Consider the following 15338-nt stretch of genomic DNA (forward strand, 5'->3'; position numbering starts at 1 on the left):
ACGATGACGTCTATTTGAGAGTGGAGCGAGATTTCAGAAGCATAACCGGGTTCCACTGGGACGATTTCCACATCTAATATACGAATTCTTTAGAGGTCAGTCTTATAAAATCTTCTCTCTCTTTTTCCCTGAGGGAAGCAGTTATTTTTGTTGCATGCAGCCCTGAAAACTCCGACTGCAAATTCAGCCCGTGACCCATGCCCAAAGGACAGAATACATTCACCAGAATCTCTAGATGGCTGTGGGATGCTGCATTTCACAGGCTGTCTCCTTCCCGTGCCACCACCACGACCAACAAAATACATAGTCTCCTCGCTTCACGCAGTCCTTCTTTAAATTCACAGCCCTTCTTTCAAGATTTGAAAGTTCAGAATTGTGTTGCACAGTGACAGCATTTAACATCCATGGTGAAGGGAGTGAAAGAAACACTTGAATGTTTCAGGCTTAAAATACGAAGACAATATGTTTACTGTTAAATGTGCTGTGTCTTGGTTCCCCCATCCTTTATCAGAAGCGGGACATTAACTTTATAGTGAGATCTCACAAAAGAAGATGGTGGACTTCAAATCACGAGCTGTCCTGCCTAATAAACTAAATCACTTATATCATCCAAGTGCATTTTTATAATAACAATAAAATACTTTGGTAATAATCTACTGATTTCAGGAAATTCTAGCACAATGTCCAAACTGGAAAGCATCGATTTATAAATATATAAACCTGTGCAATAATAACTAAATAGAAGTTATTGGAAGTTTCTTTAGGATAAATTATTGATATGTAATTATGCATAATTTGGGAAGGCCATGCAATAGATATTCTGAAAGCAAAACAAAACAAAACAACATTTTGACAACTAATCAATATTTCTTACCTTTCCTGTCATGTCTGGAAGCAGCAGAGATAACCCAGTTTTTTATTCTGCTCATATACAGAGTATGTATATGACCCATTGGGTTAGTTTCCATGGTAGATTTCTTCTTTTCAATTTTTAAAAGATTTAATTTATTTACTTGTCAGAGAGAGAGATCACAGGCAGGGGGAGAAGCAGGGAGCCCAATGCAGGACTTGATCCCAGGATTCTAGGATCATGACCTGAGCAGAAGGCAGCTGCTTAACTAACTGAGCGACCCAGGCATCCCTATAACTGCCGGTTATGTTTTTGGGAGATATCAACAAAGTGTGTGACACTGGTGGTTTAATTGCTGCCTTCCCTTTTCCTAATGCGATAAAAGCCAAATGGAAGATCATGAAGTTCTCCAGCAAATGAAGAATGATTAACATCTAGTCCAAATCACTCTGGCGAAAGTGTGGCTGCTCCTTGCCTTTGTCTCAGTCTGGAACTATACTGTCCTTTGGTTCTGTTGACATAATCCCAAGGGCTAAGAGTAACATCTATTAAAAAAAAAAAAAAAAAAAAAAAAGTCCTATTCACTCCCATTTTTTTGATATTCTTTCTTCTGCCATGCCTTGACAAAAACGCCTTTGGATTTAGAATGCGAAATTTAGAATACAAGATTTGGAAAATGGATATGAGGACAAGTAGTGTCTCTGTAGGAGGACCGAAGGATTTGAACTCGGCGCTCGAAGACCTGACTCACTGACTTTCCTCTTTATGGGCAAAGTTCTGCTGCTCCCTTTTCCTCAAAGAAGCCAGCCAGTCCACAGTTTGCTAGGGCTTTGTCATTCAAGAGGCGCTCTGGTAAGATAAACAAGGAAGGCAGAAACCAACTGAAACTAAAAACAAAATAAGGAATATATTTTTACTGAGGAGAACTTGTGAAATTGTGGTGTTAAGAATTTTTGTGAACACATTTAAATGGCTCCATTTTGGAAACTGCATCCAGCCATGAGAGAGTGAGACCGTCATTTAATTTTGTTTTTCCTGGAAGATGCTCCTGCATAATCGTTCCTTACAAACGGCGCAGATCCCGGAGGTGAGCGGTGTCTTGGCACACACTCGGAGGGTGGCATTTCCCACTGTGGAGCAGGGAAGAGGACCGGCTCTTGGGACAGTCTGATCTGGATTTGAGCCTCTAAACATTGATTAGCCCTTGGGCTTTAGAAAAACAACAAAATTACTATAGAGCTTGTTTTAGCACGTCTATCTCTATCCTAGACATTGCTATTCATTGTCTATTTTTTTGTCAGCTCATATAATGTGAACAAGAATCTAGGGAGAAAGCTGTTGTTACTGAAACCATTTGAACAGAAGTGGAAGAAGAGGTTCAGCGAAATTTAGTAACTTGCCCAACATCATAGAGCTTTCAGTACATTATTTCTAGATTCATGTTTGTGAGTAGAGTATTTTGCTCGTCAGAACAATACGCAACTGTGTATGAGTAAGTATGTATATACTGAATACAGTTTATGTCTATATTCTTAGACCTTTGTCTTACTTTATGAAATTTTTCAATGGAAGAAAAACATTTGTGCCATGTATCTTCCAGAAATAAAGTTCCCCATGTGATATGACATTGAGAATTAAAAATAGCAATAATAGTAATATTCAAAAATTTACTTCTAGAGAAAATAAAAACAGAACCATGAGAAACAGATCAAGAGCTAATTCACACAGTATCTTTCTAGAATTAATTACGATTTGTTCAAAAGTCTGACAGAAGACCCATAAATACAGAGAACACACACACACACACAAAATACAGAGAACACACTGATGGCTGCCAGAGGGAAGTGGGTGGGGGGAGGGGCAAAATGGGTGAAGCAGACTGGGAGGAACAGGCTTCCAGTTATGGAACGATTAAGTCACAGATAAAAGGTATAGCGCAGAGAGTACAGTCGATGATACTGTACCAGTGTTGTGTGGTGACAGAAGGGAGCTACACTTATGTGTGTAGCTTAAGATATGGACTTGTCCAGTCACTAGATTGCACACCTGAAACTAACGTAACATTGTGCACCAGCTGCACTTCTTTAAAACAAACAACTCATCCTGAAGAGTGATTAGGGAAATATCCAAACATTATCTAATGAATATCTATCTAATAATTGTGGCAACTGAGTATCTCCTCCCAAAAGAGCCACCCCAGTCCCTGAGATCGTGAGCTGTGCCCCATCCATGTAGCTTCTGCTATAATAATGGAATGAGACAAAAGGGGCATAGTGATCAGGTGAAGGGCTAGAAAATAAAAAACTGATCAAAATACCTGCACATTTGCTGTCTCTTAAGCACTTCCATTATATACCTATTATGAAAAATTGCATTGATTTACATATTAATGTTCTGCATTTCAGCATGTGCCCTTTATGTTCGCACACAACAGAATACACTCTGTCACATGCATTTAACCTGTGTGACTCAGCCATTAAGGGAAAATTTGAGAGTGGGAGAAAAGAGAAACAGAATGAATACAGTTGCTGCCATTGTTCTCTTCAATGCCTTGGATTTTAAATCCGTAACTGTCACACAATTGAACTCTATTTCTGTCAGTTTGCCTATCAGTCACAGCAGAGCTTAACCTAGGGTGAGCCATGGGCTTGTCTTTGAAACTTTTTTTTCTCCTTTTTTCAATGTTTCCAGATTCCTGGGCTGAGGACCTATTTGCAAATTTTGAGTCTCTTTGTAGTTTCATCTTAATCTCGGTGACTTCCGCACAGCTAAAAACAAAACCAGAAAGCCATTCTCTACACCAGCCCTGCCCAATGGAATTCTCTGCAGTGATGGAAATGTTCTGTGAGCAGTCCAGCTTCTGTCTACTTTCTTGGTTCTCCCTGTGACTCTTTAATGGCTCATTCTTATTCGATATCCTCTGTTATTTCATTCCTTGAAATTGAGGATTACTTAAGATCAGGCATCATCTGTCTCCAATCCAAAGGCCAAGTCTAGCCCGTTGACTGTTTTCATATGGCACGGGAACTAAGGATGTTTATTACATTTTAAAGTATTTTACATTAAACATCAAAAGAAGATTAATATTTCATGAAAATATTATGAAATTCAAATTTCATTGTCCATAATAAAGTGTTATTGGAACACGGCTATGCTCATTCATTTGCATATTATCTGCGGCTGCTTTCATGCTACGATGACAAAGTTGAATAGATGCAACAGGGACCATACGACCTGCAGATCTGAAAATAATTACTATCTAGCCCTTTACACAAAAAGGTTGTTGACTTCTGCATAAGATGACTCTCAACTTTCTTTTCTTCAAACCTTTTCCTTCGATCACTGTATCTGCTTCCCATCACTTTTATGAAGCGAAGGACAAATCAACAGTTGTTGAATTCCTATTATATGGCAGGTGATACGTCCGCACTCCATGGCCTCCCTGTCATCTTCACCACTAAATGGGGGCAAATCATGCCACTGTAAAATGTGAAATGTGACACCCGGCTTCAAGAACTTGCTGAGCATACTGCCTGATGTTACCTAGTGATTTGTGGAGCAGACTTTCCAGTGATTGCAGGGAGTCAATAAATGCAGACCACCTCCTTCCTCCTCAACCCTGACACTGCTCTGCTCCCTGCATCCCAGATCTGACACTTCCATACGTTTTTCTTCCTTTCCGTTCCCTTAGCCATCAGTCTAGTTTAGAAAATAACTACGTTCCTGAATGAGTGCGTGTTTTCTCTTGTACTAACTGTTCTCTATTCTGTCTTCCATTTTTCCCATGTGCTACATCAGTAATCTCTCCAGAGGAGCCCTTGTGAATCCAGGCCACTCCCATGACTGTATCCCCGTAAGGATCTAGAAAGGTGCTATCTTGTCATTCTTTGGGAAAAACCACATTGTTATTCTTTCTTCCACCTGAAATGCCCTTCCCTTCATTTAAATCTGGTTACTCAAAACAAGAGAGTTTTTATTCATCCCCTCCTTGAACTACTATTTCTTTCCTGTTCTTCTTTATTGTCGGCACCCAGCGAGATAATGATCAGCACACACATCTAAGCCCCACTCCTCTACTGGAATCTCCTGGAAGGCATGGCCTCATATTATCCTCTTTGCACAGAATTTCTCATAGTATCCAGGACATCATGTTTGGGGTAGATTTTGTTTAATCATGACTGGTCTAAGCCAGTCGAGGTAAGTGGCTGTCTTAGACTGCATTGGTTGCTATAACAAAACACCATAGACTAGGTAGTTTAAATAACACAACTCAATTTCTTACAGTTCCAGAAGCTTTGTGGTCCAAGATCAGGGTGACAGCATGGTTGGGTTCTTGGTGAGGGCCTTCTTCCTGGCTTACAGGTGGCTACATTCTTGCTGTATTCTCACATGACAAAGAAAGTTCTGGTCTGTTCCTTTTCTTATAAGGACACCAATCCAATTATGGCAGCCCCACCCCCATACATCATCCGAGCCTAAGCACTGCCTAAGGCCCTCCCTCTAAATACCAACACAGAAGGAAGTAGGATTTCAACATATGAATTTGGGGGAGGGGGCAGAAACATTCATCCTATAACACTGGCCTACTGAAAGGTAAAGGGACCCTCAGAGAAAGGTTTTCTTTTTAATAAAAACTGATGCATGGGAGGGAACTCCTTTTCCCGGAGCAGCTTCAACCATCTTGCGACAAAGAAAGCAGACACAGTTATCACACTCAAGCTATCAGATGGAAGGATGGAAAGCCTCTTGTTCTGATGACTTATTCTGACCACTGAATTACCCAATCCTACTGCACTCCTTATTTCTAGCCTTTTCATTAAGGGCTAAAGGAAAGCTATTACTGTTTAGGCTACTTTTAGCTGAGTCTTCTGTTATTTACAGTGTCTTCTGAGTCAGTCTTCAGCAAGTATTTATTGAAATTCAAATGTATGAGTGTGCATTTAAAAATACATATACTTTTATATAGCACATGTATTCCGTATTCAGCTGTTTGATGTGTTTTTATCACTTTGCCTTATTATTTAGCATTTCACTTGCATTATCACTTAAGAAGGATACAGCACGTCTTTTGAAACTCTGGTGGAAGAAATCTTTATTCTATATATTTTCTCAGCATTAAACACATTATAGATACCAAGTATCTGTTCACTGATGGAATACACTATGTTGGATTAGGGGTACAGAAAAGTGGCTACCAGGAACAGAAGAATTCTTTTCTGATTTCTTCAAAGTATGTCATGTGTGGCAAAAATGTAGTAAAATATATCATCATCCAGATTACCCAACAATCAGTCTGGGAAAGAAAGCAAAACAGAAAGGATGGGAGGGGGAAGGGAGAAAAAGGATGATGGGGAGAAAGGAAAGGGAAACGTAAAGAGTATTTTGAATGCAGATGCTGAAGAGGATGAAGAGGTCAATTGCCCTATACTGAGGAAGCTTCAGAAATGAAAGCAGATGGGAGAGCTTTTGCTTTTTCCTCTTGGCCACAAAACCCCTGCTAATTGAAGTAGCAACTGAACAAGCTGCTCTTTCATTTCCCGGTGATATTTATGTTTTGAGTAGGTTCTGAATTTCATATTAAACACCACCACACCTCCTGCTTATTCCTTGCTTCTGGCATCTAAATCAGCCCCTGCTTTCCTACAGTCTTGCTTCCTTCTTCACCAACTTCTTCATGAAAATGAACAAATAAATAAACCACCACCACCTCTCAGAGCATCTCCCAAGACTGAGTAAGGTTCCCAGAGGCAATGACAGTGAGGTAGTTTGAATAAGAGTGACACACGTCACATCAGAAATGGCACTCTCCTACAAGCTGGATGGATGCCAAGCTTCATAAAAACAAAATGAAATGGGAAGGTCACCTTTAAGAGACTCTTCCTAACTGTGAAGTGGGATATCGTTACAGTCAATTCAGAGAAGCTTTTAGTTTCTTTGTTCAGTTCGTGAATCTTGAAACCCTGAAAGAGATTTAATGATAGCAACAGCAGTAATACCATCTGTCTGTCTGTCTGTCATGGACTGCACTGTTCAGAGCCTTATTTTCTTTTCAGATTTCTTTATTTATTTTAAGGAGAGAGAACACTAGTTCTCTCAGGAAGAGGCTGAGGCAGAGGCTAGGAGAGTCTCGAGCAGGCTCTGCGCTGAGCGTGGAACCAGATGCGGGGCTTGATCCCATGGCCTGGAGATCATGACTTGAGCCAAAACCAAGAGTCTGACACTTAACCAACTGTGCCATCCAGGCACCCCTGTTCAGAGCGATCTTCTAGCCATTTTCATAAACTTTAATTTTTCCCCCTTCCTGCAGTTCAGACTCGATTTTTTTTTTTCTAGAAATGGAAACAGCATTGAAAGTGCTAAGAAATTTGCTAACCCAGCTTGCCCACATATTTATATCTCTGTCAGGATACAGTATTGTATTTACCGAGACTAAATTATCTGCTGTCAAAACTCAATGAAAATCGTGTACCAAGCCACACTTTAGAGATGTAAGCATCTATTTCAAAATGCAGATCACATAGTAAGATACTTGTATTTACGGGGTTACACTCTATAAAACTGAAACAATCTGAAATAATGAACATTTCAGAGACAGCAAAGACTGAAGCTGCTAAGTCTGGGAGAGAGTGCTGGATACCTGATACTGACATTAGATCCAGCAGAAACGAGTTCAAATTCCACACCTGCCATTCACCAGTTGTGTGCTCTTAATATATGTAATAAGTCATGTGTAAGATGACTTGGGTAACTGCAGATGATTTCTGCTCTGTCTGCCTCATTTATGATGAACGAATGAAACCATTTATATAAAACATTATCCAAACTGTAAGAAGCTATATCGATAAATGGAAGAAACTTTGAAAGCTGACGTTTTCCAATTCATCAAGGACTTTACGTTCTGCTCTAAGAATCAATTTTTTCTTGCTAGAATCACAGAGTTTGAGAAGTATAAGGAAATTTAAAACTCACATAGTCAAGCTCCCTCACTCTACAGGTAAAGAACACAGACCTAGAAATGTTAATGACTTATCCGAAATTAAAAAAAAAAAAGGAAAGTAAAAGAAAACATATTTGAGAAAGAAGTCTAAATTAGAACTCATTTTTTTTCCATTTTATTCTTACTGAACAACCCTACTGTCTGTTAAATGTAGAAGAGTTTTCCAGAATTTACCGCTTTTAAAAAAAATCTTATATCAGCATGGACTTTTAGCTTTAAGGCATACTTTCATAGTAAAATCTGATTTTATTCTTATTGTATCCTAGATAGATTTCAGAGCAGATACTACCTTCACCTTTAAATGACAATTTTCAGGACAGATAAATGGATAGTAGACCAGGCATGGGATCAACATTTTGTACTTTCAGCAATCTCCATCATATTTTGATTACAAGGGATTCTGATTCTTTTAATAGTGCTGTGTACTATATTTTTTAAAAAGTAGGACAGAGTAAAATTAATTTTGCTGGGGGAGTCTTGTGATACCTCTTGCGATGTCTGGAGATACCCAAGGGCATCTCAAAACTAGGATGAAGAATGCCTATACTAGATTATTCCGTCTCCCAAAGTAATTTGTCTGTTAATAGCAATCATAATTACCTTCTACAGTATCCAGATTCTACCCTCTCTACTAGGCAAAATATTCACTGCAATTAGGAACTCCATGGTAAAAAAAAAATAATAACAATATGATAAAAAAAATTAAAACAAAACCTTGTCAATGCGGCAGAGCTAGAAGCAACCTTTCACTCTCCAAACCCATGCTGGGAAAACCACACATGGGTGCCACCTTCCAAGCTCTTAGATGAATACTGAAGGACTGTTTCAGTTTCACAAAGCTAATAATTACAGAAAAGCCTACTTAAGTGAAACGTTCTTTGCTAAAGACATGGTGGGGGGCAGTAAAAATGCCTAGCATCCCTGCTTAAATGAGTATTTTGAAATACTTGATATATTTATACGGTCCCAGACAACCCTTCTGTTTTCACTTGTCCTCTTTACACAAAATTTTCTCCCCTCTACCTGCCCTACCACCAGCAACCTAGAACAATTGACCCCCCCCCCCCCAAGGATGCCATTTAGGGAAGAATCTGGTGTTATTTATAACTCACAAATAATTCTTCTAATTCAAGGGCCTGGCTTATTTTCATTTGAAGTTTCATCTCTTATTATTCAATAAAATGGCTTTGCTCTCTGTATCCGTAAGTAACTTTTGTGTCAGTACACACTGCGGCAAGAGGAGCATGTGGTTCTGTGTTCAGTGTGTCTGTGCACCTGTTGGGGGCAGGGAGAGCAGAGGGAAGGAGGGAAGGAAGTGAAAAGGGAAGGCAAAACCCTGTCCTTGATCTTGAAAATATGCTAGTAGGGTCCTAATTACTTTGCTTAAGGCTAAAGACAGCCCTAGATGCATGCTTCCCTTCTGAAAAGAAGAAAAAGGAAATTTCTCCAATTTATGGATATCTTGGTCACCAATAAAACTTTGGTCACTGAGAAGCCATGGGTCAAGTGTGGATGAAATGCATTGCATCTTCTGGGATGGAAGCTGCCAAAACCCAGTCAAATTCTTTTGGGGATGTTCACCACATAGCAATTATCAAAGTAAAACCTAGTACAATTAAAGAGAAGAAAAGTCTTTCTGGGTAACAACAATCAGTCAAATAAGAGAATCCCAGAACGTTAGTTATCTTATTACAGCAAACATAGTGTGGCATCTTCTAACAGCGCCAGTAAGAACCATCAAAATGGAACCTTCCTGTCCTTCTACCTGTGGCTCTGATTTCCAATTAATGAAAAAACAAATCTTATTGTCTTTCTTTCTTCTCTGGGCATGGCTGGAAGTTAACTGAGTACACAGGAGCCCTGGGATTGTGCATTTTGCTCTGATTTGTTGTGGATACACAGACTGGATGGAGAAAACTAGCCATGGGATTTATTTTACATAATTCACTAGAGGCAGCCACAGCAAAATGTCAAGCAATGAATCTTCACGTTCAGCCTGTCCAGAAATAGGTCTGGGAAGACCTTCTGACTCTACTGGAATTGGGGAGAATGGACTTTTTCTGAGTGGACTCGCAAATGCTGACAGTAAATGGCAGGTTACTGCTTAAGCACAGATGTCACTTCATTGTGTCAACTTGGAAATGATCAGCACAATCTGGCCAGTGCAATTTTTCTCACATTATGAGTGTATTTGGGCAGGTGCTATACTTCACTGAGGTCATATATTGTTTTTCAGGTTTTTGCTTGTTTGTTTTTTACTCAAACTAAAGGAGGAAAAAGATCCTCAAGAATGTATTCAGAAAAGACTGGTTCTAAGGTTTAGTGGAGAATAGAAAAGGTTAATAAATATTTTATCAATAACCAGAACATGGATAATTCCTATATACGGGGGCTTTTCCTATATACAGGGGTTTTGTGGCTACATATCTTCTGACCACCACTAAATCCAGAAGAAGAAAAGCAGCATTAAGGATAAATCTAGAAAATATTTTATAAATTAAGTATCTCAGTGGCCTCATTAGTGGCCACAAGGCATTCTGTTGCCGTTTGCATATTGGCCCATTTGGCTAGAGACCTTGTCATTTGCACAGTCATCATCGAAAGGAGCCAGAGCTACTCGAAGTAGGTTGTCCCTGGAGGGCTATGTCTTACATAAAGTAACACGTCACAGTCTGCGGTGGGCCACTGTGGGTTTGGATAGCTAGCTTAAACAAACAAACAAACAAACAAAAAACGACCAAAAAAACCCCAAACAAACAATATCGTTATGTCAGTAAGATTAGTGGCTCTCTTGCCCCAGCAAAGATAAAGATCAGACATGGTGAAGAGAAGTCCAGCATCAGGAGTTGCAATTTGGAAATCAAGCAACAGACTGCAGTTTTAGGTTATGCTACTGAGCTCTGTGACTAATAGCTACATGTCTCCGAACCTGCTGACTATGTCTGTATTAGATGACAAAACCTAAATCGGCAAGGAAAGTCTGAGCCACATCTTTAGAGGATGTCACAAATTTTAAGCACTGGGTGGCTAGCAAGCTAATTTCTGGAACATACAATAGTATAAGATAGTCTTGAAGTATAGTCTTGAAGTAGAAGATAATCTTGAAGTATAGTCTTGACGTATAAGATAAGCTTGAAGGAGCTTCAAGACCTACTTGGGGTAAACTATATTCAACAAAATAGAAGAATATGAACACAAGAGTACAAGTATAGTATTGTCAGTACTATAGGATCACTAACAAAGGGTGAGATCCTGATATGTACACAAGATGGAAAATCTGACTCCTAGTAAATTCCATGTTAAGTGTAGCTAAGTTAATTGTACATCTTTATATTATTGTTTATTATATATTTATATATTACATAATATTATAAACATAACAATACTGGGGCACCTGGATGGCTCAGTGGGAAATCCCTCCCTGGATTTCAGGGTCCTGGGATCGAGCCCCACATCGGGCTTCCTGCTCAGCGGGAAACCTGTTCTCCCTCTCCCGCTCCCCCTGCTTGTATTCCCTCTCTTGTTATCTCTCTTTCTGTCAAATAAATAAATAAATAAACAAATAAAATCTTTAAGGAAAAAATAAATATAACAATATTACTAGTCAAAGACCTATTAATTGCTAGGTCTTTTCCATAATAGACTCACTATATTACAGATTAAAATAAATACCATTACATGTACAATTTAAAAATCTAACATTAGGTACCTCATGAAAGGTCTCATAGTTAGTAAATTAGCTTGGGTTTGAATCTGTGTCCAAAGATTTGAACGCTCACACCAGACCACATGACTGCAGAAATCGAGGGAGGATTTATTCTTACTCATCTTCCAAGAATTATCAGGATTTGCTTGTTTGGAAGGAAAATAACAGGGCATTTCAAATAAAGGCATTGACACAAGCAATGGCAATGTGGCAGGGGTTAGGGTGGCATGTGATGAGCATGAGGACATGGGAACCAGAGGAGGGGGTGGTGAAGAGACAAAGGGAAAGTCAAGGTTCTAGAGAACATAGAGCCAGAATCTCTAAGGAGATTCTTTCAGCCGGACTTCAGATTAGAGATGGGATGTTGAAGGTATGTGTAATTGCTGGAGGTTTTAAACCTGATGAATCTAATTTTCAAAAACTAAATCTGACTTGACTACAGTTTCCTTTTCCTTTTTTTATTTTTTTATGAAAATACAAGAGCAAACAAAATGGATTATATCCCTGCTATCATGGAGTAGAGACAATAAATAAGATAAATACTAAAAGAGTTTAATAGAGAGACGCCTGGGTGGCTCAGTAGGTTAAACCTCTGCCTTCAGCTCAGATGACCACCCAGGATCCTGAGATTGAGTCCTGCATCGGGTTCCCTGCTCAGTGGAGAGCCTGCTTCTCCCTCTCTCTCTGCCCCTCCCTGCACTCAAGCTCTCGCCCTATCTCCATCTCAAATAATTAAATAAAGTCTTAAAAAGAGCTCAATTGATGTCGATGAAGTTTAAAGGTGAAAGTAAGTGAGGGAAGGGGTAAGGAGTAGCTGGTGGGTGGCATGCAATTTATACAAGACAGCTAAGAATGGCTTCATTGGGAAGGTGGCATTTAAACAGAAAGCAAAACAAAACAAACTCTTCCTTCATTTTCCTTATTGCAATAATGACTCCTCCCTCCAATGTGGTTTGGGATAATCACAAACAAATATTTCATATTCCTTTTTGAGTTATTTTTCCCTTTGGACTTTTTTTTTTTTAAGAAAGCATAAGTATATAACCTTCAACTTACCATGATCTTTATAAATAAGCTTATACAATGCTTTTATAACTGTTCAAACAAAGCTTGCCTTTGTTTTGATGTAAGAAGTTTAAAATCCAAGGGCGCCTGGGTGGCTCAGTGGGTTAAGCCGCTGCCTTTGGCTCAGGTCATGATCTCAGGGTCCTGGGATCGAGTCCCACATCGGGCTCTCTGCTCAGCAGGGAGCCTGCTTCACTCTCTCTCTCTCTCTCTGCCAGTCTCTCTACCTACCTGTGATCTCTCTCTGTCAAATAAATAAATAAATAATCTTAAAAAAAAAAAAAAAAGAAGTTTAAAATCCATCCATTATGGTGTAGGGAGAAAAAATGAATCTACAACAGATTTAATGTGATTCCATTTCATCTCTGTTCTTTATCGAGAATAATCCCTCCCTGGATTTCCCCCCTTGTCATGTTCACCTAGTTTTTATGCAATTCAAACACAGAGATCACTGAATTTCCAGACCTCTTGATTCTTCTAGGCTTATACCTTTTCTTATACAGAATTCTTGAATTTGGTTTTTCATCAGAACATCATGGAAGATTATATACTATCACTTAAGAAACCTAAGAAATGTCGTGAATGACAACATTTACAATTCAGACAATGTAGAAAGTTTTCCTTAAATGTTGCCCCTTGTCTCAATGGTTCTTGACTTATATAGATTAGTTACCTAATTATCTACTGGTAAATGAATATTAGTTCTCTTTTTACTTCTGTTTCCATTTATTCTTCTTTTTTCTAATTAGCTAATTAAAAAAAAAGATTTAGGCTTGAATGGGTACAATTGTATTTCTTAAATCTTTTAAAAATGAAAACTTTATCAACTCTCCAAAGATATGAAACATTTAACAAAGTTTATTTTAACGTAACTTGAAATTCACCAAAGTCATTTTAATTGGGAAGACTGGCATTTGTTCTTTCCAGTAGTTGGAGAAGACAAGAAAAGTAGTACATGTTTCCCAAGCATCAGATAGGAAAATAATGGGGTTGTGTATTTTGTCCAAGACTCCCACTCTGGGCAAACAACTGCCTATTCTAGATTATTGTATTATAAACATTAATTATCATAAATGTAGATGTAGGCAGAAAAAACAGGAAAGGTTTCATATAGAAACAAAATAGTGACATACTATTTTGGTCTTAGAATGTCAAAATCATGAAAAATGCATTGTGGATTTCTGAAAGCTCATGTAAAAAATGATCATCCATTACCATCTGATTTGGTGATTTCCTGCCCATAAGGCAGATAAACATACTCCTTAAGTCTGTGTTGTTAAAAAAAACTTGGAAAGAATCAGACGATATAATAAAACATCAGCTCTTTCTAGGCATTGTTAAATGTTTACAAAGTTGAATCAGAATTCACTGCTAATTTCTTTGAGTTGAGTCTCTGTTCTCAGCCTTCAATGTACTGACTGCTACTAGACTAAGGTCATATGTACCCACTGCCACCTTGTTAAGAAAACAGAACATAGTTTTTATGAGTAAGGACCCTAAAGCCAGACTGCATGACTTCAAGTTTCAGCTCTGACACTTAATAGCTCTATTATCCTGGTTTTATCCTTTATAAAATGTGGGATAATACTGTTACCTATCAAATATTACTACAGTGCCTAGCACATAGTAGGACCTACCTGTTGCTTATAATTGCTATTATTTCTAAGGTTTATAAACCAAAAATATTATGAAACCCACGGTCCAAACACTTGTAATAAAAGACATGCAATGCCACACAAATACTTTCCAAAACAAACAAACAAACAAAAAAATCCAAACACTTTTTCTCAAATATTTACCTATGGTTGAAGTTTGAAATTTTATAGATTATCCCACTAGATAAATCAAGGCACCATTTACTAAAATAGGAGAAAATAAAGAAAAGAGAGATATGGGAGAGAGGGAAGAAGTGGGAAGAGTTAAATTTAAAACATGTGGCATGAAGGTAGTATTTGAGGATATGGGGATGGATGAGATTAATTTAGAGGATATTAAACAAGGAGAACTGAGTAACTTCCACATTTAAGAGGGAAGTAGAACAGCAGAACCGGCAGAAACCTGGATAGAAATCACGAAGGGATAGGACAACCGGTGTGTGTAGTGTTATGGGTAGATGATGCTTCTAAGACAAGGGAGTGATCAAAGAGCAAAGCCAGTAAAGATGAAGATAGTAACTGAAAAATGTTTAATGGATTTGACATCCTGAAGGTTATTGGTTCTCTTAGAGCAGTTTTGGCTGAGTTGTGCCAAGAAAGCCAGAACGCTGTGGGTGGAATACAGCATTTTGGGTTGCATTTATCATTAAAAACTTTCTCAGAGCTCGGCTGTGAAGGAGAGCCAAGGAAAAGTGCGTAAGATGGATGTTAGGTCAAGAGTAAGGGTTTTTGGTTTATTTGATTTTAAGATTAATGTAATCTAATATATAAGGCTGAAGATTCCAGGGGTGGGAGGGGGATCACTGAAAGACGGAGTCCTTGAGTAGGTAAGCCAGATAAGATAGTAAAAACAAACCCAAAGTACAATATGAAAAGAAATGGAGATGCACCAATAAAACAGAGTTTTCTTCTACGGGCTTCTGTCTTCGAGTATGGCTTTCAGTCACATAGAAAGTGTGGGGCATGGACTGGCTCACTTGTGGATTTGTGTGAGGACGATTCACAGCTCTGTTTGATCGCTGTTTGTTAGCTGAAGGGGCAGAGCACTGTTTAGTAACTAAACTG

At 38.6% G+C, this 15338-nt stretch overlaps 1 protein-coding gene across 21 annotated transcripts in view; it reads right to left on the reverse strand.

Moving 5' to 3' along the window:
* NRXN1 (neurexin 1) overlaps nucleotides 1–15338 on the reverse strand; it is a 1178968-nt gene that overhangs the window by 522143 nt on the left and 641487 nt on the right. The window lies entirely within an intron of this gene.

The sequence above is a fragment of the Mustela lutreola genome, chromosome 9, assembly GCF_030435805.1.
Source record: "Mustela lutreola isolate mMusLut2 chromosome 9, mMusLut2.pri, whole genome shotgun sequence".
Classification (NCBI taxonomy): Eukaryota; Metazoa; Chordata; class Mammalia; order Carnivora; family Mustelidae; genus Mustela; species Mustela lutreola.